The sequence below is a fragment of the Sorex fumeus genome, unplaced genomic scaffold (genome assembly GCF_029834395.1).
Source record: "Sorex fumeus unplaced genomic scaffold, SorFum_2.1 ptg000054l, whole genome shotgun sequence".
NCBI classification, from domain to species: domain Eukaryota; kingdom Metazoa; phylum Chordata; class Mammalia; order Eulipotyphla; family Soricidae; genus Sorex; species Sorex fumeus.
The window spans coordinates 3,839,234-3,861,811 of NW_026606111.1; the positions used below are offsets into that span (position 1 = coordinate 3,839,234).

Below are 22,578 nucleotides of genomic sequence, written 5' to 3' on the forward strand. Positions count from 1 at the left end.
GGGGTTACTCCTGACTCTGAACTCAGGAATTACTCCTGGTGGTGCTCAGGGGACCATATGGGATGCTGGGGATCAAATCTGTGTTAGCTGCATGCAAGGCAAATGCCCTACCTGCTGTACTATTGCTCTGCCCCCATTTTACATCCTGAAGTCTGGTATTTACCAGTTTCTGGATTCGGTACAAGATGAGGTCAATGATCTCCTTGCCAATGGTGTAGTGGCCATGGGCATAGTTATTGGCAGGATCTTCCTTGCCTGTGATGAGCTGTTAAGGGTGGAAGAGCTGGCGGTAGGTGTCAGTGTGAATTTCATCTGGAAAAGGAAAAACCAGCACCCCCATCAGCTGCAACCCGCACCAGTCTGCTCAACCCCACGAAGCCTATGGAGCCCCCATGACACTCCTGCCCAACAGCTCCCACATCACACTCCACTGCCTAAGGTCACTCACCAATGATTGTGGGCTCCAAGTCTACAAACACTGCCCAGGGCATATGCTTGCCAGCGCCCATTTCACTGAAGAAGGTGTTGAAGGAGTCGTCTCTTCCACCAGTGGTCTTGTCACTGGCCATCGGGCTGGATGCTGTGTTCCAGGCAGTAGAGCTCCCAGCAGGTATTGCCAATCTGGACACCAGCCTGGCCAATGTGGATGGAGATGCACTCATGCTGGGGAAAGAAATAAGGGGAAAAAAGTCAAAATATGGTAGCATTTCCTGCTCCCGTGCCTGGCTGTCTTCACCGGGGCCCCTTGGAGGAGGGTGGGTTGAGTTTCCCTCTCTGCCCTGAGCAGAGCCCCGGCAACTGAGGACCTCTGAGACCCAGCCACAGCCATGCTGAGACAACTCTCCACACGCTCGAACAAGCCTCAGGCATGAAGGAACTGGCAGAGGAACCCAGGTGTGAGGGACCCGGGGCTGAGATCTCCAATCCTGCTTGGTTCAGACAGAACTGGGCCTCCTCCACCCAGATCCCCCATTTTTCGGTAGCTAGACAGTTACACCCACCAACTTACAACCAACAATGAGAAAAGACCTCTTATTCTCTAGTTCTCACTCTCAAAGAACCTGACAGGCTACTGAGAATATCCTGCCCGCATATATGCCTGACTGGGAACACTTTTAAAGGTGATTAGAGCCTGCTCCAAAAGCCTCTATCCTTCTTGAAGAGCCCGGCAAGCTATGAGAGTAGCTCCATCCGCACGGCAGAGCCTGGCAAGCTACCCGTGGTGTACTGAATATGCCGAAAACAGTAACAATGTTGGTTCTCATTGCCCTGACCGAGCCTCCAATATGTCATTACGCTACACTAGCATGTGACAGGGAGATGTTACTGGCACCTGTTGGAGCAAATAGATGAACAACAGGGTGATAGTGATGGTAGCATTAGGGGAGACACTTAGAAATGATTCACACCTAAATGACTAACCTCCACTTTTTGTAAGTCACTCCTGCCTGGGACTATTTCATAAGTGAAAGGAGTGGTTGAAGACTAAAATTCAGAAAAAAAAATGCATTTGGAAACCAAAGATATGTTAATAAACTGCTAGGCAATACCAGAGACCAGACCCAAGCTTTGTGGCCATGTTAAATATTCAAGGTCAGATTACTAGCATTTTAGGATAATAAAAAAAAATCCCCCATAAGATTTGAGGAAATAGGCCTGATTACTCCCAAAACACAGGCTGAATTTCCCCGCAAGTTCTGACTCACACTGTGACTGTAACTATTGGGATCATCTTTAATTCTATTTATTTTTTTTTAAGAATAGAGCTTCTCTCTCATCCCTTTAAAGTCAGCTGAAACCAGCAAACTACAGCTCTGACTCATGAAGAAAAAAAAGCCAGATAAGTAGCAGTTAGCTGTATTTGAAAGTCTGTGATCAGAGGCAGTGTTTTGACCGAAGAAAAATTTAATCCTAAAACATTTTCTTTACTACCAACACATCTGGGGCCAGGGAGATGGCTCAAAAGGGCTAGAGAGAGTGCATGTTTCAACATGGGAGCCCCAGGTTAGGTCACTAAGGCCACTCAGTCCACCAAACCCCTCTGGATGTGGCTGAGAAAAATATTGGGGGGTTTTGGTCACATCCAGCTGTGTCCAAGCTTCTGGCTTTGTGCATAGGACCATACAAGATATCAGGGATCAAACGAGATATCAGGGATCACGGCAAGCAAGGGGCTTGAGCAAAAGTACAGCGGGTAGGGCGTTTGATTTACATGCTGCCCGGCCGACTCGGGTTCAATCCCTGGCATCCCATATGGTCCCCCAGCACCACCAGAAGTAATTTCTGAGTATCGCTGGGTGTGACCCAAAAAGTAAAAAAAAAAAGGCAAGCAAATCAACTGTTGTAGCCTCTGTACTACACTCCCCAGACCCCAGAGAGAAAAAAGGTACAGGTGAAGAGAAAAAATTCAAGCATCTAAATGCCAAGAACTTACCAATAGTAAATTTACTACACCCAACAGAGAGGGGGAAGGGCACAAGTTCTTATGGTTTTAAGAATTTAATGATACTGGGAGAGCATTCTTTCCCTGGTTGGTCAAGGTAAGAAATTCCCAAACTCATTCCTGCTTAGGAAAACAAGGCAGACCTTAGAATCTATTCCCAGACATCACTTAATCACTTCCAATTAATCGTCGATTTGCTCGAGTAGGCACCAGTAACGTCTCCATTTGTCCCTGTCACGTGCTAGTGTGGCCCAATGGCGTCTGTTCACTCTAGGAACATGAAGAGCCTCAAACTGATCGTTCATGATCTTGATGAAGAAGTCTGACCATCTGGTAGGTGGGCGGCCACGCGGTCTTTTGACATTCCGTGGAATCCAGTCGGTGACAGCTCTAGTCCAGCAGTCATCTTTAAATCTCATTATGTGACCAGCCCATCTGATTTTTGACACCTTGGCAAATGAGACAGTGTCCCTGATTCTTGATCGTCAAAGGATGTCGGAACTCCGGATTCTTTCTCTCCTTTGAGTGAAACGTGATATTCCAAGCATAGCTCTTTCAATTCCTCTTTGGGAGACCTGAATAGCGTTCTCATCCTGCTTGCGTAGGGCCCAGGTCTCTGAGACATATGTTAATGCAGGAAGAACAGTGGAATCAAAGAGATGTGCCCGGAGCTGGAGGTTCTTCGTCCTCTTAGCTATTTCTTCGACGCTTTTGAAGGCGTTCCAAGCCGCTCTCTTCCTCCTGCGCAGCTCGGTGCCAGGTCATTTGTCATGTTGACTTCTCAACCTAGGTACACATAGCTGTTGTATTCGGAGATGGTCGTTCCGTTGAGAGCGAATGGGGTGTCAGGAACGAGGCTGTTTCTCATGAACATTGCCTTTGTAAGATTCAGCTGTAGTCCGACCTTTCCACATTCATGGTTGAAGTCGGCCAGCATTTGTACCGCTTGGCTGATGTTTGGTGTTATTAAAACAATGTCATCAGCAAAACAGAGGTGGTGTAGTTGCCAACCATCTATCTTCACTCCCATGTTTTCCCATTCCAGTCGTCGCATGATGTTCTCGAGTGTGTCACTGAAGAGTTTCTGTGAAATGATATCACCCTGCTGAACCCCTCTCTTGACATCGATGATTACTTCTTTGTAGAATGGTGAGATCCTGGTAGTGAATCTGCAATACAGCTCACGGAGGATCTTGATGTATTGAGCTTGAATGCCCTGATTGGCTAGGGCTTCAATGACCACTTCCGTCTCAACAGAATCAAAGGCCTTCTTTAAATCAATGAACGTTAGACAGAGCGGCATCTTGAACTCCCGAGAAACCTCAATGAGCTTGGTTATCGTGTGGATAAGGTCGATGGTGCTGAATCCTTTGCGGAACCCGGCTTGCTCGCATGGTTGTCCTTCATCTAGTGTTCTGCCAATCCTATTTAGGATGACTCGAGTGAACAACTTGTAGATGACAGACAATAGGCAGATCGGGCGATAGTTGCCAATGTCATGGATGTCTCCCTTCTTGAATAGTAGTACGGTCCTGCTGGTTTTCCATTGGGACGAAACCTTGCATTCAGACAGGTAGCGTGTGAAGAGCTGAGCCAGTGTATTGATGAGTACTGATGGCAGGTTCTTCAGGTGTTCAGATCTTGTCTGGGCCGGGCGCTGTTTGTTTCTTTACTGTCGAAATGGCGTGTTGGATTTCAGAAGGGAGAACATTGGGAACGACATATCCATCCTGTGGAATTTGGTATGTTGGCAAGTGGACATGGCTATCGAAGAGATTTGAGTACAAGTCATGGATAATCTTCTCCATTGCCATTCTGGAGGATGTGATAGATCCATCAGGATGTCGGAGGGCAGTCATTTTGGTCTTGTAGTTGGCAAAGGACAGGCAGGCGTTATGAATACTTTTCCTGGTTTCTGCCACATCTACCAGCACTTCTGCTCTTCTCTCTTTGAGGTCTTCTTTGATCGCATCTCTGCACTGCTTTGTGAGCTCGGACATTAGCTTGCGGTTGCCTGAGGCATACGCCAAACCACGTTGGCGAATAAGCTCAAGAGTTTTCGAAGACAGGCGTTTTTTTGTGGCTATCTCTCTCTTGGCGTTCCTCGCACAATCATGGAGGTGCTGAACCAGTCGATTGTATTCCTCGTCAATGTTGTCAACAATGGCGTCTTCCCATGTTGCTGCAATAGTGCCAAAGAGCTCCCAGTTGGTGGTCATTCTGGGAGTTCTCTTTTTAAACTTTGCAGCCCTTTCTCCCCTCTCTGTGAAGTAGACTTTTGCATGAAGGAGACGGTGGTCTGATCCCGTTTGGAATTTTGGGACAATGGCAACATCGGTCAGGCAAAACCGTCGATTGAATATGATGTGGTCTATTTCGTTGTGGAATCGTCCACCGGGAGACTCCCATGTCCAACGTTTAGATTCGGCCTTCTGGAACTGTGAGTTACCATGGATGGTCTTGGTTGACATGATGAACTCAGACAGTCTCTCACCCTGTTTGTTCCATTCTAGGCCATGGGTCCCGATGTGAAGTTCTTCAGCTGATCTTCTCGGTCCTATCTTGGCATTAAAATCATCCACAATGATCTTGTAGAAGGTGTGGTCTTCTTTATAGAACTTCTCCAGCTCTATGTAGAACTTCTCGATTTCTCTTTCATCATAATGAGATGTTGGTGCGTAGACAATAAAGATAGAAACTGCAGGCAGTGAGCCACATCTATTCAAATGTAAATGTCTGATTTGGGTTGTTAGGCATTCGAATGAATCAATGCTCATGGCCAAGTTTGTGTTGACAAGGACACTGCCGCCTCTGACACCTCTTTTTATCACATGTTCCGAGGAACAATTCTTCTCCAGTGTCGAAAACGGCATGGTGAGATTTGTGCCTTCTTGTCTCAGTCAGACCAATGATGTCATACTTGATCTTTCGCGCTTGTACCATCAGGTCCTTGATGGATGCATCTGATGCTAGCGTACGTGCATTGAAAGTACAGACGATCATTTTTGTCTTCCTTCGTTGTGGCAGCCTAGATCGGCCTTGAGATTTTGTCGGCCTCTCCTTTCTCATCCTTCTCAGTGCTGCCATGTTGGTGAAGCCTTCAGGTCAGGTGAATTAGACCCATTGTAATTACTGATTTTGGCATATCAAATACACAACAGATAGCTTGCCTGGCTCTGCAGTGCGGGCGGAATACTCTCGGTAGTTTGCGAGTCTTTCCGAGAGGGATAGAAGCTTTTGGGGCGATGTCTAATCGTCCTCGTAGGTGTTACCATATTTGTACCCTATCAAATATGGAAGGGCAATTACGGAAGATGGGTATTTAGTGTCTTATGGTGTGTCGCGTGGCTGCAAAGCTGTTGTGTGTGTCTGGAAAGTGTCCTGGAGTGTGGCGGTGGCTGGGTAGTGGAGGTAGTGTCGGTAGTGGAGGTCTGCCAGTGGGGTATTTATCTGGTCTCGGTAGGGGTAGGGTGGGTCTTCTGTGTGTAATTCATTCCCAGACATAAGGGGCAAAGAAATTTTTGACTTAATTTTAGATTAAGTCAGAGAAGCCACGAGAGTAGTGATTCCTTCCAAAATATCAAATATCTCCTATTTCACTCCCCCCAAGAGGGTTTCAAATTTTTAGAAGTTGTGAATAGGAAGGGCTGGAGCGATAGTACACTGGGTAGGGCATTTGCCATGCACGAGGCTGACCCGGGTTCGATTCCTCCATCCCTCTCAGAGTACTGGCAAGCTATCAAGAGTATCCCCCCACAAGAAAAGTCTGGCAAGCTCCCCATGATATATTCAATATGCCAAAAACACTAACAAGTCTCACAATGGAGATGTTACTGTTGCCCACTTGAGCAAATTGATGAACAATGGGAGGACAGTGCTACAGTGCTACAGTGAATAGGAAAGCAGTGAAGAATTAATACCAGCTAAGATCTCAAAGGGCCTAGTTCCATAATCTGAGATAATAAAACCCTTAGCCACAACCTGTGATTTATAATTCTCTCCTTGGGCTGCTGACCTCATCTGCAAGCTGCTATCACCTGTGTCTCTCACCCAACCCAGGCTGTGGGAGAATGGTGAGTTGTTAGCTCCACTGAACCCAGGACTATTGACCATGGCATCATCTTTGCCTTTCACTGGACTTTGGAAATTTCACAGACCCACAGAACTAGGGCAAATATGAATAAGAACATGAATGTGTGAGAAGATCCTTGGTATAAGGAGCTGGCTGGCTTCTCTTGAAGATTTTTGAAGCCCAGAAACTTTTCATTTTACAACAATCTAAACTGCTTTTTCATTTAGACTGTGGCTATGGCTTTGCCCCTCACTGATTTTAGGTCACACCCAGCTGTGTTCAGGACGTAAGTGGTGCTGTGGGACCATCTGGGGTGAAGGGAATGGCATTCAGGCCAGCCTATGGTAAGGAAAGCAAGCTTGGACCTGCTCTACTGCTCCTCTGGCCCTATTCTGTTCTTCATTCGGGTTTCTAGCCACAGAGCCACTAGAACTAGTTAAACTAAACACGCAACAGCCCTGTTTTGTAAGAAGGTACACCTGAGTGAGCCACTTGCCCTAGACAACGGCTGTGTCTTCAAACAGCCTGGTCTTCTCTGAACCACTTCTCTAGGAATCTTTTGGACTCGGGGTAGTAAAGCACTAGAAGTTGTTAGAAAAGCTGTGCTTGTGTGCGGGTCAGAAGCTGACAATTCACTGTAACAGTCTTTCTAAATGGTAACTATTTCCAAACTTTGATACACAATTCCTTGTTTTACAATGTGACCCCTTTCACACTGACTTCCCTAAAGGAGTTTCCAATACCTCTAGACACGACATACATAATGTCAAGTTTCTGAACAAAGGCTATATTGTCAGGACTAGTTTACTCTGGTTTAAATGAAATACCCTTTAAGGGACTTTAAGGCCTGGCTTCAATAAGTTTCAAAGTTTTAGAAAGTTTCAGCTGCAGACTTCCCGAATTAAAGCTAAAAATGCGGGATTCAACAATCCCTTCTTACCACCAGTGGCACTGTAGGAAAAAGCCTTTTAGGGAGGAGCGCCTCCATCCCCTAGGTGGATAGATGCCACCCAGGGCTCCCCCATGCTCCAGGTGACTCAGCAGGGAGTCACTGGGCTGGAGCGGGAGCACAGCAACTGCGCGGGGTGCAGGATGCAGGTGGGGTGCGGCCTTCAGGGAGCATCGAAGAAGGTGCGGCTTTGGTAGGGAGTGGAACCGAGGAATCTCCTGGGGCATAGGTGGAGGTTCAGACCTGCCCCGAGCCCGACAAACCCGCTCTCACCCAGATCGGGTCTTCCCTCCCCCTCCCCCCCGCCGACGGCAGCGCTCTAGAAGGGCCCTACAAGGGCCTCTGTATGGATAACGTAGCTCTCCAGGCCCGGCTACAGGGGTCTGAAGGCAAGTTGCCCCAAGTGCAAGCAGGTCTCTCCACCCCCAGGGCCTGCATACTCTCCCTCCACACCCTAGAGACGCCCCTCCTCACCATGTTGAGGACTTGCTGGTTCCGGACAGGAGAAAGCGAAGGATGGGGGTCGAGGGTCTCCCTCTAGCAGACCACCAAGGAGTCTGGGGGAGAAGCAGTGTGAGCTCGGGCTGCCCACGAGGGCCCCTCTATACCCGTCCCGGGCCACGTGTCTAGGGGCAGTCCCAGTCCTGCCCCGCAGTGCAGCCCCGCCCTTGCACGCGCTCAGCTACCAGGGCCCCATGCACGAGGCCCCGCACCTGAACTAAGGCCCCCAGCACCTGGACCGCGTGGCCGGGCGTGGGAGGCAGAGAGAGATGGAGCCCGCAGGCCGGGACCGGGAGGAAAGGCTGTGCGCATGCGGGGCGGCGTGGGGGCCGGACCCCCAAAGTGCCTTGAGAGCGCCTCATGGGTGGCGCATCCCCAAGGGCCAGGCTCCTGGGGCCGACCCCTCGAGGGAGACCCACGCTGCTCCCCCAGCCCACGAAGCAGCGGGGAGGGAAGCGGGAATTGAAGACTGGGTCTCCTCCTGCCCCTACTCCTGCTTCCAAACCCACCTGAAGCCCGGGCTTCCCTCTGCCTCCTGATCTGTTTTCCTACCTCCGGTCTGGGAATCTGGTGTCTAACAGCCAGCTCTTCCGTGGGAGGCCAAGACCTTTTCTCAGATTATTATAACAATCACATCTTCTAAAAATTGCTCAGAACACTACGTGAATAAATCTTGTCTCCGCGACAGCCCTTGTTAAGCAGAGGAAACCAGGAAGGAATCCGTCTCTGCTCCAGACACCTCCCGCCTTTTCAGCAGAATCCTTCTTTCCGTTCTTTCTCTACTTTATATATTTTAGCACTTGAGTTTCTTAGCCACCTCGAGATTAAGAGTATGTGAAAATAGAGAGTAAAAATAATGGCTATAATGAACAGAAGTTTTCAGATTTCCCCCCTAGGAAAGCAAATAAAAGCAAAAAATGGATTTTGGGTACTGAATGGGCAGAACTCAAGGTACACTGCAACATTAGCACCTACTGTGTGACAGTATATTATGAAGTTTGAAATGACATCTTAGTCTGTTGCTAAATACTTCTACTTCAGGGCTGAAGAGAGTACAAGGACTCTGCATGCAGCCCGCCAGAATAGTACCTGGATCGCTGCCAAGAGTGAGCCCTCAACATAGGGTATTGAGGTCTTGTGGTCCAAATACCTAAATAGTTACTTTCATCTTAATCAAAACCATGTAAGTTTTTAGTTGATTCTATAAATGTTTCTAGATGCTAGGGGTAGTATGAAAAAAACTGACACCTCTGCCTCCTGGTGTTATACTCTAGAGTATAGGGAGAAAAGACAAACAGTGGACATAAGTCAATTATACATTAGTAGAGATCAAGAGTTCTTTAGAAAAAAGCAAAGTGTGAGGGAGCGGGCAGGGCAGGGCAAAATCTGATAGCATCTAGAAGCAAGGTGATCTTGGTAAGTCTAAGGCTCTTGAAACAGGGTCGGAGAGATAGTTTATGAGGCTAAAGGATGCTCAGGTTCACCTTCTGGTCCCCAGACTAGACCTCAAGCACCACCAGGTGTGACCTCTAAACCCAGTCTCACCCTACTCCCGAAAGAGATAGTGAACAAACATGATGAGGTCATGAGGGGCTAGCCAAGATACTCCCAGAGAGAAGAGTAGCCAGGTGATTACCAGGGAAGAGAGAGGCCACAAGACAGGAACACCTGGAGGTGGTGGGGGACATGAGGTGCCAAGGAACAGGCTCAGGACTGTATATGCTGGGCAGATGCTCTACCACCACTTAAGACATGTCTGCTTCTTAGTCCCTCCTAAGAAACCTTTAGGAATGTTTCCTCTCAGTGATCAGCTGAAACAACTAAGTAGGTTGTGTTTCTCCTGTGTTCCCAATCTCCCCAAAGCTCTTCCTAATCTTTCCTGTAATTAAACACCTTTCTCTTGCTCTTCCTCCTCCATTCCTGTATGACAGACAGGAAACTGAAGAACTACTTTCAGTCTTCAATCATTTCCAGTATTATTTCTGTAAGCAGACTGTATCCTGGAGTCGGGTTTTATCCTATTTATAGCAATGTTTATTTAATCAGTTTTATTTAATAACTTTCTTTCTTCACAGACTATCCTTGGAGTATACCTTCCTTCCTTGTGACTTAAACTTCTGGCTAGCAACCAAGACAGGGGGATCCTTTGAGACTGTGCCCAGGATACTCTCTCACTTCTCTGAGTGATGAGATGCAAGAGAGCTTTACCTGCTTCCTCCTCCCAGGACACAGATCCAGACACTTCCAGATACACTAAGTATTTATTTATTTTTCCTGTAAAATTAGTACCCCCTGCTAGAGGATATCAGTGTGGAACTTTATACACAGTTAGAAAACTTGGAGGCAAATAGTTTCCTATTACTCTGCTAGAGAATTGGATTGGCTGAAAGTGATCCACTTTTCCTAGTGACTGCCTCTCTGCACTCCAAGTCTGTGGGCTTCTCTCTGATCGGAACCATGTGTGAGTGGACTCCTTGTTGGTGTCCCAGAGCCTGCCAGAGGCTATTGCTTGATTTTCTAATAATGTATGAGCCAGCTGAACACAACATTGGTAGCTTAAAATCAGAAACGGTGGGTATGGTGTGTTTTCACCAGTGGCACAGGCAATACAGCTCAGGCTCTTTCCTCACTACCAATTGGTCATTAAGCCCTCCACATTGCATCCCTGTTCTATGTCCAACTGTTCAAGGCAGGCCATGACTAATGGCTCTTTGGGTTCTGGTAGAAAAAAGGTTTCTGTAGTCATGAAAAAGTTTGTAATTATAGTGACTAAATAAAATATGAGGGGGCTGGAGCGATAGCACAGTGGGTAGGGTGTTTGCCTTGCATGCGACTGGCCCGATTTCAATTCCCAGCATCCCATATGGTTCCCCGAGTACTGCTAGGAGTAATTCCTGAGTGCATGAGTCAGGAGTAACCCCTGTGCAACAGCAGGAATGACCCCAAAATAAAAAAAAAAAGTGAAAGAAGAAAGAAAGGGAGGAAGAGAGAGAAAGAAAGAGCAGAATGGAGGGAGGGAGGGAGGAAGGGAGGAAAGGAGGGATGAAGGAAGAAGTTTTTGTTGAACCAGAGAGATATTATAGTGGGTATTAAACTTTCAAATGCCTGAACCAAGTTCAATCCCTATCACTTCCTAAGATCCTCTGAGCACCACCAGGAGTGATCCCTGAGTACAGAGACAGGATTAAGCACTGAGCATTGCCTGGTGTTGCCAAAAAACAAAACAAAACAAAGAGTTTAGCTTATTGTGAAAAAGGCAGTCAAGTAGGGGACCCCATCTCAATGAGTTTCAGGAAATGTTTGGGTGTTGTTCCATTTATTTGTGCCAAATTCTATATTGAGGACATGTGCCTCGCACACAGACTGACCCAGGTTCAATCCCCAAGATGACATATGGTTCCTGAGTATCACCAGGAGTGATCCCTGAGCACATGAAAAACAAATTTAATTAATTAATTCCAATATCAGGATCCAACAAGCCCCTGAATGAAGCCCACCAAGTTCAAATTCCTTTATCCTTGCCACCCTAACAAACTCAGTTTTGGTAGGATTGGGGATGGAGGCTACACTTGGAGATTTGGGGGATACTCTATTCAGGGGTCACTTTCAGCAGTGATGGGGGACCATGGGATTGAATTAGGGGGCTCCTGCATGCAGAGCATGTGCTCCAGTGTCCCTTAGCCACAGAGAGAGCCTCAAGCCAAGGCAGCTTGGGAAGGGCCTATACAATCGGCTTCAACTCCATCCTCGCGCGTTATGAAGTTACCCATACATCCTAGCACCGTGTATAATAGATAGGAACTACCTTACCAGGGTCTCTCTATTCTCTCTCCTCTGCCATGTTTCCTAAATAAACCACTCCCTGCACTCTTTGTCTACTCCTGAAATTTCTTTCTTCAAGAAAAGACAATGACTCTGGTAACCACTCCCTGCACTCTTTGTCTACTCCTGAAATTTCTTTATTCAAGAAAAGACAATGACTCTGGTAAAGAACCTGGGTAGATGGAACGAGAGAAAACACTTGCACACACATCAGAAAAAGAGTTTTTGGTTTACGTCCAATTCCTGGCTATTGTACTTAACATGTTGTATATATCCAAGGTCTATAAAGTACTCACAAAGGTCAACAACAAAAATTCAAGGGTTGGGGATGGAGTCGTAGGACAGTGGGGAGGGCATTTGCCTTGCACACGGCCAACCTAGGTTTGATCCCCTGCATCCCATATGGTCCTCCAAGCACTTCCAGGAGTAATTCCTGAGTGCAGAGCCAGGAGTAACCCCTAAGTATAGGTGAGTGTGACCCCCAAAAAGCAAAAAAAAATGATAAATTAAAAAATCAAGGGCCAAGTGGTACATGAAGAAATAAAGCAAGGGAATTGACAGTGTTGAATGTGCTAAGAACAAACCCTATGTCTTAATTGCATCGTGGAGATTAATAAACAGTGGGGGAAGAAATGGAGGAAGGAAGGAAGAAGTGAACTAGAGGTGATGTATTCACAGAGGTAAACTTTGGTGGTGGTGAAGGTGGGGTAACTTTGCTCATCAGTGACATGAAAGTTAACACTTTTGCAATCATGTGAACTAAAATAAAAATAAATGAAAAAGTCAAGGGTTGGAGAGATGTAAGCTGGAACATGGCTTACATCCTCAGCACCACACAGTCCCCTTAGTACTGTCACAGAGCTGGGAGTAGCCCCTGGTCACCATTAGGTGTGGCCTGAAAAATAGAACAGAACAAAATAACACCCCCCAAATAAATAACTCAATGAAAAATGGGGGGAGGAAGCCAGGTTTGGGCCAACCCTGATTCAGTCTCTAGAACATCATATCGACAGGGGTCACTCCTGAGTACTGAGTCAGGAACACAGAGAGCACAGAGGCCTTGAGCACCACGGGGGGGGGGGGGTGACCCAACCCGCCTTCCCTCCATAAATGGAAAGATGAAACAGTGGAAACTTCCTTGAAGAAGACATCCAGATAGCTAGCAGGAATATGGAAAAGTGTTCCACTGTAGACATGGCAGTGCTCAGCGAACATTCTTGGCTCTGTACTCAGGGATCATACCCAAAGTGTCTGGGGGACCTTTTGCAGTGCTGGGGATTGAAACCACGTTGGTATCTTACTCATTTTAATATCTCTCTATCTCCAATAAATACAGATGAATACTACAATGAGATATTATTCCACACCAGTGAGAATGGCAGATATCAAAATGACTGGAAAGAATCTATGCTGGCAGGATGTGGTCAAAGGAACCCTCTCTCACTGTTGATGGCGATGTCATCTGCCTCTTACTTAATCACTTAATCACTTAACTTCCCGTTAGTCCTCGATTTGCTCGAGCGGGCGCCAGTAACGTCTCCATTTGTCCCTGTCGCGTGCTAGTGTAGCCCAATGGCATCTCTTCGCTCCGGGAACATGAAGGGCCTCAAACCGATCGTTCATGATCTTGACGAAGAAGTCTGACCATCTGGTAGGTGGGCGGCCACGCGGTCTTTTGACATCCCGTGGAATCCAGTCAGTAACAGCTCTAGTCCAACGATCGTCTTTAAATCTCATTACGTGACCAGCCCATCTGATTTTCGACACCTTGGCAAATGAGACAGCATCCCTGATCCTTGATCGTTGACGGATGTCAGAACTCCGGATTCTTTCTCTCATTTGAGTGAAACGTGATATTCCAAGCATAGCTCTTTCTATTCTTCTTTGGGAGACCTGAATAGCATTCTCATCTTGTTTGCGTAGGGCCCAGGTCTCTGAGGCATATGTTAATGCAGGAAGAACAGTGGAATCAAAGAGATGTGCCCGGAGCCGGAGGTTCTTCGTCCTCTTAGTTATTTCTTCGACATTCTTGAAGGCGTTCCAAGCTGCTCTCTTCCTCCTGCGCAGCTCGGGTGCCAGGTCATTTGTCATGTTGACCTCTCGACCTAGGTACACATAGCTGTTGCATTCGGAGATGGTCGTTCCATTGAGAGCGAATGGGACGTCAGGAACAAGGCTGTTTCTCATAAACATTGTCTTCGTAAGATTCAGCTGTAGTCCTACCTTTCCACACTCACGGTCAAAGTCGGCCAGCATTTGTGCCGCTTGGCTGATGTTTGGTGTTATTAAAACAATGTCATCAGCAAAGCGGAGGTGGTGTAGTTGCCGACCATCTATCTTCACTCCCATTCCTTCCCATTCCAGTCGTCGCGTGATGTTCTTGAGGGTGGCACTGAAGAGTTTCGGTGAAATGGTATCAACCTGCCGCACCCCTCTCTTGACATCAACGATCACTTCTTTGTAGAATGGTGAGATTCTGGTAGTGAATCCGCAATACAGCTCACGGAGGATCCTGATGTATTGGGCTTGAATGCCCTGATTGGCTAGGGCTTCAATGACCGCTTCCGTCTCAACAGAATCAAAGGCCTTCTTTAAATCAATGAACGTTAAACAGAGCGGCATCTTGAACTCCCGAGAAACCTCAATGAGCTTGGTTATCGTGTGGATATGGTCGATGGTGCTGAATCCTTTGCGGAACCCGGCTTGCTCGCATGGTTGTCCTTCATCTAGTGTTCTGCCAATCCTATTTAGGATGACTCGAGTGAACAACTTGTAGATGACAGACAATAGGCAGATCGGGCGATAGTTGCCAATGTCATGGATCTGCCTCTGTAGAAAGAAATATGGAGATTTTTTCAAAAACATGGAAGAGGCATATTGGGCATAAAATAACAAATCAGGGAGTCTGGGACAAAACACGCTTAATCTTTTATTTATTACTGGAAAGAAGAATGGGAATGCATCATTTCCTTTGGAAGGAATTGTTAACTTTTCTATGTAGACTCAGAGAAGACTTTGTTTCTTTAATGCACTAAAGATACATTCAGACTTCAGGTATGGAGGATCAAATAATTCAGATTAAAATTCTGCTCTTACTACTTTTATGCAACTTGAAGGTGGGGGGAACACTTAGACATCTCTTAGTCTAAGGTTGGTTTTGTTTTCCTTGGAGTTTGGGCCACAGCTGGTGATTTTCAGGGGATACTCCTGTCTCTGCACTCAGAAATCACTCCTGACATTACTCAGGGGACCATATGGGATGCTGGGGATCAAATCTACATGCAAGGAAAGTGGAACCATCTCTCCAGTTTGAATGTTGGTTTTTAACAGACAAAATGAGAAAGGTAGGGCTGGAGAGATAGAACAGAAGATACAGCATTTGCTTTACATGACCCAGGCTCAATCTCTGGCACCACATATTGTTCCCTAAGCCCACCAGGAGTGATCTCTAAATGCAGAACCAGGAGTGAGCCCTGAGAACCACCTGGTATGGTCTCAAATTCAAGAAAAGAGACAGGGGGGATCTATCCGCAGACAGTCACTGTTATGATTCAAAATAATAAAAATATCAATACTTAAAAAAACAAAACTAAGCATAGAGCTTACAAATTATCCAGCAATGGAAGCCTGCCTCATGAGTAGAGGGGAGAAGGTAGCTGGACTAGAGGAAGGATCACTAAGAAAATGATGGCTGAAGGAATTGGTCGGGATGGAGATATGTGGGCTGGAGCGATAGCACAGCAGGTAGGGCATTTGCCTTGCATGCAGCCAACATGGCTGTCCCGAGTTTGATTTCTCCGCCCCTCTCGAATCGCCCGGCAAACTACCGAGAGTATCTCGCCTGCATGGCAAAGCCTGGCAAGCTCCCGTGATGTATTTGATATGCCAAACACAGTAACAAGAAGTCTCATGATGGAGACGCTACTGGGCCCACTAGAGCAAATCGATGAACAACGGGAGGACCATGACCGTGACCGTGACTGGGAGATGTGTGCTGAAAGTTGATAATAGACCAAACATGATGACCTCTCAGTGTCTGTATTGCAAACCATAATGCCCAAAAGGAGAGAGAGAGTATGGGGAATATTGTCTGCCATGGAGGCAGGGGGAGGGGAAGGGGGGTACACTAGGAAGATTGGTGGTGGGGAATGTGCACTGGTGGAGAGATGGATGATTGATCATTGAGTGATTATAACCCAAACATGAAAGTTGTAACTATCTCACAGTGATTCAATAAAATTTAAATAATAATAACTATAATAAAAAACAAAAAAACCCCAAATTATCCAGCAATTCCACCTTTTGGCATCTACCCCAAGAACACAACAAAAAATAACTCAAAAGGACAAACACATCTTGTGTTCATTGCAGTGCTAAGTACAACAGCCAGGAATTGGAAAAAATCCAAATGTCCAAGAAGAGATGAATGGACAATGAAGTTGTGGCATATACACAAAGGAATATTATTCAGTTATTAAAAATGATATCTTGCAGTTATATGTGACTTGGAGGGAACAGAAGGGCATTATGTTAAGTGGAATAAGTCAGAGGAAAAAGGAAAAATGTCAGATGCTCTCACTCATCTGTGGCATATAGAGCAACAAAGCAAGGATGTAGTGTCGACCCAGGATAGATCCTCACTATTACCAAGTTGGTTCCAATTACCAAGTGGGAAAGGGAGAAAGTTGAGGGAAGGAAGAGAAGGACTAGAAGGGGAGGGCCTTACGCATTTTACTGGTGGTGTTGTGCAGTAACTTTGTACATAAACATTAACACTATTGTAAGTTACACTATTGTAAATTACACTATTGTAACCTACAATTGAAATGAAAAGAACCTGGGTGGAATTTGTGCTGACTTTTCCTTTACACAGGCTTGAAAAGCAATCCCATACCTATAATTTTAATTCATGTGATTTTGCCCAAGTTGTCTCAGCCTTCAATGGGAGGTTGGTGTGGAATTCTAAATGGATCAGGACATCAAATAGCTTAAGCTCACAGCCTGAGGAACGCACCGCAGTGCAGATAGAGTTGGGGGTCACTACACACTCACAGGTCGCCACCAGAGTTTCAGGCCAGCCTGGTTGCTCCTTCTCACCTGCCCTTTCAGAGCAGCTTTCAGGGCGACCTGCAGGGTGACCTTCTGGCTACTTAATCCCAATCAGCTCATTGTTTTCCAGGCCTTTATGTCTGGGGGTTAAGGCCTCTTCTAGCTGGCTCTATTCTTTCCCTACTCTCACTCCAGTATTTTCACTGAGGCTGGGAATGGTGCCCCCATAGTGCCGATGCAGACCCGGCCATGTCACATCTGGGCTCTCAGCCCTTGACTGAGGCTAGCAAGTTCCAACATGCTTATCCTTTCAGAATAACTTGAGGGGAATCAGCTTTTGCTACCTGTACTTCAGAGAGAGAGAGAAAATGGAGGCTCCAGGGCCTTTCTAAAGTCCTACACTGCCCAGCTGCCCTCAGTTCAGCCTTTCTCCCTGGGGTTACTACCTCTGAGCAGGAGCTGGGTTCTAAGGTTCTTTCTCTCTGAGTCACTGGGCCAGACAGGGGATGAAGCCAACTGGTAAAGCTCCGACCTTGCATGTGTGAGGCTCTGAGTTCCATCCCTGGAAAAAAACTAAAACCCAAACACTGGGACAACTTTCACACCCACTTTTTAATTTTTGCGGGGAGGCCATACACAGCAGTGCTCAGGGTTTACTCCTGGCTCTGTGCTCAGGTATCACTCCTAGCGTTGCTCAGGGGACCACCTCCGAGTCAGCCACATGCAAGGCAAGCGCACTACCCTCTGTACTATCTCTCCGGCCCCTACAATTTTTTTGAAGCAAGAGTTTTTATTGAAACTTACTTAGAAGTGAGGGAAGAGAAAGAAAGTATATGGCCAGGAGAGAACATGGGCTTCTCAGAGGGGAAAAAGCAAAGAAGCATGAGCCTTACTTGAGTAAGCAAGAAAAGTGTTCAAGGGAGGACACAGGCTTGAAAAGCAAACCTATGCTTATAATTTAAATTCATATGAGTTGGCCCCAGTTGTCCAAATATGAAATGATCACTTATAAGACACAGTGGGTTCTAGTACATCAGGCCTGGACTCACAGCTTTGCCCTTTGCTATTTTGATCCTCTAATCGGTGTTTTTCCCTTATTCTCCAGCATATTTTCTTCCAATAATCAGGGATATAAACTATTTAGAAATGCTGAAAGGTCTTTGCTTGTTCCTGTTAGATCAAGATTTCCTCATTTTAAATCACATACTTTTTGTTTGAGTAAGTTGCATTCCGTACTGAGCTTGTAGATAGTTTATATGGAACAGCCTGTAACTACAAAATCAACTTGCTTGCCCTGTTCACTCAGCGGCCTCTTTTGTTTGTACTGAACCCAAGAGATGGAGCCCAGCTCACACAATGTGAAAAAGAAAAAGAGAAGGAAATTCTTTTTGTTCTAAACAAAGAAATTGCAAATTCAGCCCGTGCAGTCTCCTTACTCTGCCTGAAGTGATAGATCCAGAAGTCAAAGTTGTTCCTAGGGGGAAATGAACCCCCGAAGCAGGTAGCCCAACAAGCTAGGAACCTTATTTCCTTATTGCTGGTTTGTTGGTTTTTTTTTTCATCTGTTACTCCCTGAATGTTGTGGTCCCCAGAATCCCTAAGTGGAGGTCCTCACTGCTGGAAAAATGGGGAGATGGGTGGGGGGAAGTCATTGCCTGGTACTTTGAACTAGTCCAAAAGCCAACATCAGGAAGAGCTAGAGACATCACTCAAGGGACTTTCAGATGGGAGTCCTGGGTCCTATCTCTGACATCATATATGATTGCTGACCACCGCTGGGCCAAAAAAGAAAGAGGAGGAGGAGGTGGGAGAGGAGGAGGAGGAGGAGAAGAAATCAAGCAAATATTGTTTAAGAGGAACAGAAGGACTGTTAATTGTGGGAATTTTGCTGGACAACAGAATTAGCACAATTAGGATTTAAAAAAAATTTTTATTAGTGAAACACCATGAGGTACAGTTGTAAATTTACAAATTTTTGTGCTTGGGTTTCAGTTATACAATGATCCAGTACCTATCCCTCCACCAGTGCCCATTCTCCATCATTTACATTTTTTAAAAAAAATTTTGTTAGTGAAACATCATGAGGTACAGTTGTAAATTTACAAATTTTTGTGCTTGGGTTTCAATTGTACAATGATCAAACACCCATCCCTCCACCAGTGCCTATTTTCCACAATTAGGATTTTTAAACTCATTAAATCTATTTTATTTTTTACAACTGATGTAGCTCAGGGGCCACAACTGATCATGCTAGGATTCAGACCATTATCATGGCTGCATTTGCATGCTAAGCAAGTGTCTCTAGGCCTATGCTTTATTGTATTTACTTATTTTTGTTTAAATCCCAGAAGCCTGGCAGACCTCCATTACATCCACTAACTTCACTACCCAGCCGCAGACAAGCTCAGGACGCTTTCTGGACACTCAGGCCAAGACTCACTCATGAGTGAAGCCCCACAGAATGAGGGAAGCAGAACTTTGTGACCTTGGACTCCAGGCTCAACGTACCTGGGAACAGAGATCCTCTGCCTGCTCCCAGCAGCCTGGCAGAGCTCCATTACCTCCACTACCTCCAATGCCCGGCTGTGATATGCTCCAGGATGTTTTCTGGAACAGGTATGGTTTGAACCATGGGAACACCTGCACGGACAATTGGAGGCCACCTTAAAAGCCTCTACCCCTTTCGGAGAGCCTGGCAAGCTACCGAGAGTGTTCCACTCACATCACTCAAGGGGCTTTCAGATGGGAGTTCTGGGTCCTATCTCTGACATCATATATGATTGCTGACCACCGCTGGGCCATAAAAGAAGGAGGAGGAGGAGGTGGGAGAGGAGGAGGAGGAGGAGGAGAAGAAATCAAGCAAATATTGTTTAAGAGGAACAGAAGGACTGTTAACTGTGGAAATTTTGCTGGACAACAGAATTAGCACAATTAGAATTTTTAAAAAAATTTTTATTAGTGAAACACCATGAGGTACAGTTGTAGACTTACAAATTTTTGTGCTTGGGTTTCAGTTATCTGATATGCCAAAACCAGTAAATACAATGGGTTTCATTCCCCTGACATTGAAAGAGCCACCATATGGCAGTGTTAAGAAGGATGAGGAAGGAGAGACTGATAAAATCTCAGGGACAACCTAGGCTGCCAAAACAAAGAAGGACAAAAATGACTGTACTTTTAAGGCATGTATGCTGGCATCAGATGCATCCATCGAGGACCTGATGCTGCAAGTGCAAAAGATCAAGTAAAACATCATTGATCTGATGGAGATGAGAAGGCATCAATCACATCACACCGTTTTTGACACTGGGGAAGAACTCTTCCTCCGAACATGTGACAAAAGAGGCGTCAGTGGTGTCAGTGTTCTTGTCAACACGAAGTTGGCCATAAAGATCGATTGATTCAAATGCCTAACAACCCTAATTGGACGATTACACTTGAATACCTGTGGCTCACTGCCAGTAGTTTCTATCCTCGTTGTCTATGCACCAACATCCAATTATGATGAAGGAGAAATTGAGACGTTCTACATGAAGCTGGAGAAGTTCTATAAAGAAGACTACACCTTCTACAAGGTCATTGTCGGTGATTTTAATGCCAAGATAGGACTGAGAAGATCAGGCGAAGACCTTCACATTGGGAACCATGGCCTAGAATGGAATGAACAGCGTGAGAGTCTGAGTTCATCATGTTGACCATCCATGGTAATCATGTTGACCAAGACCATCCATGGTAACTCACAATTCCAGAAGGCTGAATCTAAACGTTGGACATGGGAGTCTCCTGGTGGACAGTTCCTCAACAAAACTGACCACATCATATTCAATCAATAGTCTTGCCTGACCTATGTCGCTGTTGTCCCAAAATTCCAAATGGGATCGAGTCGCCATCTCCTTTGTGCAAAATTCTACTTCACGAAGTGAGGAGAAAGGGCTGCAAAGTTTAAGAAGAGAACTCCCAGAATGACCACCAACTGGCAGCTCTTTGGCACTATTGTGGCAACATGGGAAGATGCCGTCATTGACAACACTGACAAAGAATACAATCGACTGATTCAGCACCTCCATGATTGTGCGAAGAATGCCGAGAGAGAGAGAGCCACAAAAAGATGCCTATGTTCAAAAACTCTCGAGCTCATTCACCAACATGTCTTGGCGCAAGTCTCAGGCAACCGCAAGTGAACATCCAAGCTAGCAAAGCAGTGCAGAGAAGTGATAAAGGAAGACCTCAAAGAGAGAAGAGCAGCAGTGCTGGCAGATGCGGCAGAAGCTGGGAAAAACATTTGCAAAGCTCTCCTGTCCTTCGCCAACTACAAGACCAAGATGACTGCTCTCCGACGTACAGGTGGATCCATCACATCTTCCAGAAGGGCAATGGAGAAGATTGTCCATGACTTCTACTCGGATCTCTTTGATAGCTACGTCCATCTGCCCACAAACCAAATTCTGCAGGATGTTGTTCCCAACATTCTCCCTTCTGAAATCTGACACGCCATTTCGTCCATAAAGAAGTGAAGAGCACCTGGCCCAGGCAAGTTCAGACCTGAACACCTGAAGAACCTGCTGTCAGTACTCATCAATATACTGGCTTGGATCTTCACAAGCTACCTGTCTGAAAGCAAGGTTCTGATCCAATGGAAAAACAGCAGGACTGTACTATTGTATAAGAAAGGAGATATCCACGACATTGCCAACTATTGCCCCATCTGCCTGTTGTCTACAAGCTCTTCACTGGAGTCATACTGAATAAGATTGGCAGAATACTAGATAAAGGACAACCGTGCGAGCCAGCTGGGTTTCGAAAAAGATTCAGCACAATCGACCATATCCAAATGGTAGCCAAGCTCATTGAGGTTTCTCGAGAGTTCAAGATGCCGCTCTGTCTAAAGTTCATTGATTTAAAGAAGGCCTTTGATTCTGTTGAGACTGTAGCAGTCATCGAGGCCCTAGCCAAACAGGGCATTCAAAGTCAATACATTAGCATCCTCCATAGGCTGTATTATGGATTCACGACCAGGACCTCACCATTCTATAGAGAGGGGATCACTGACATCAACAGAGGGGTTCAGCAGGGTGATACCATTTCACCACAACTCTTCAGTGCCACCCTTGAGAACATCATGCAATGACTGGAATGGGAAGGAATGGGAGTGAAGATTTATGGTAGGCAACTACACCTCCTCCTCTTTGCTGATGACGTTCTTATAACCCCAAACATTAGCCAAGCAGCACAAATGCTGGCCGAGTTTGACCATGAGTGTGGAAAGGTCGGACTACAGCTGAATCTCACGAAGACAATGTTTATGAGAAATAGTCTCGTTGCTGATGTTCCATTCACTCTCAACCAAACAAACATCTCCGAATGCAACAGTTATGTGTACCTAGGTCTAGAAGTCAACATGACGAATGATTTGGCACCTGAGTTGCGCAGGAGAAAGAGAGTGGCTTGGAACGCCTTCAAGAGCATCAAAGAAATAGCTAAGAGGGCAAAGAACCTCCGGCTCCAGGCACATCTCTTCGAGTACACTGTTCTTCATGCATTAACATAGACCTCAGAGACCTGGGACCTACGAAAACAGGTTGAGAACGCGATTCGGGTCTCCCAAAGAGGAATCGAAAGAGCTATGCTTAGAGTATCACGTTTCACTCAAATGAGAGATAGAATCGGGAGCTCCAACCTCTGTCAATGGTCAAGAATCAGGGACGCTATCTCGTTTGCCAAGGCATAAAAAATCAGATGGGC

At 46.1% G+C, this 22,578-nt stretch overlaps 1 pseudogene; it reads right to left on the reverse strand.

Moving 5' to 3' along the window:
* LOC130033627 (tubulin alpha-1C chain-like) overlaps nucleotides 1-11,710 on the reverse strand; it is a 126,649-nt pseudogene extending 114,939 nt beyond the window's left edge.
* Nucleotides 11,711-22,578: the final 10,868 nt, after the last annotated feature.